Source organism: Pseudophryne corroboree, chromosome 1 (genome assembly GCF_028390025.1).
Source record: "Pseudophryne corroboree isolate aPseCor3 chromosome 1, aPseCor3.hap2, whole genome shotgun sequence".
Lineage (NCBI taxonomy): Eukaryota > Metazoa > Chordata > Amphibia > Anura > Myobatrachidae > Pseudophryne > Pseudophryne corroboree.
Window position 1 is genome coordinate 1,168,765,543 of NC_086444.1, and position 1,082 is coordinate 1,168,766,624.

The following is a 1,082-nucleotide window of genomic DNA, read 5'->3' on the forward strand; positions in this document are numbered from 1 at the left end:
CACAAAAAAAACATGTTTTAAATTTTTTTTATTAGATCACCCACCAAAGTGTGGCGGATTGAAAATGACGAATTTACTGTCTAAAAGCACTGTTGTCGAATTTCCAAACTTCAATTGAATATACTTTTGTCGAATTGCCGCATTTGTACCATTGCAGAAATGTCGAATTTGACAAATGTCGAATTTCAAAAAGTAGAATTTTGAAAGTCCGTTTTTTTTACGGAAAGTACTGAATTGCATTGTCGAATTTTTTTTTTTTGGCGAAAAAGTCCAGTTTTTCAAAAAATTCGGGAATTCGACCGCAATTGCATATACCCCTATAAGTATTTTACGGTGACAGTGACACCCATGATGAAAATATCAGAAATTCAATTTCAACATAATAGGAAAAAAGTTTCCGACATATGACACATAGGCATTTGATATGGCAGTCTAGATTAAGAATTTTCGTCCAATAACCAATGCCTATTATGGTAACATAACCTGGTATCTGATAATCTGCTATTGCTAAATTGCTGGTCAACATGTACAGTGAGAGAAAAATCTCTAAATTTGTCTAAGATCAAATAGACGAATGAAAAAAAGATTGTAGATGTGAAATTGGTAAGGGTCAAAGGTTGCTCCTACACTTCTGCTTTTCACATGGAGACAGAGGTATTTACTACTGCACCTAATATTCCCTAGCAGTCTCCCATCTAGGTACTGATCAGGCTCCTCACTGCTTAGCTTCCAAGATCTGGCGAGATTGGGCGTAGCCAGTGAGATATGGCAGTAATATCACATAGATTGTGAATGAGAGGGTGTCTGGTTATTGGCACATACCAGAAAAGGTACTTCTACTATCCGTCAATGTGCACAGTCTCTCTGTTACTTTTGCATTGCAGAGAAATTTTATGACCGGCATCAGGATGAGAAAGTACTGAAAAAGGTAAGATACAGGAAACGTATAGGTTCAGGGCCCGTCTTCTACTGTCCACCGTCATATGATGATATAGCGGACAGTGGATGAGAGAGGCGGGTTACCTGGGCCTATTGAAAATTAGTGTGAAATTACACAGGTATCTTAAAGTTTCCTATGAAGG

General features: G+C 37.5%; 1 pseudogene; it reads right to left on the bottom strand.

The window, feature by feature from the left end:
- Positions 1–658: 658 nt before the first annotated feature.
- Positions 659–777, bottom strand: LOC134936703 (5S ribosomal RNA; annotated as a pseudogene).
- Between the last annotated feature and the right edge of the window lie 305 nt (positions 778–1,082).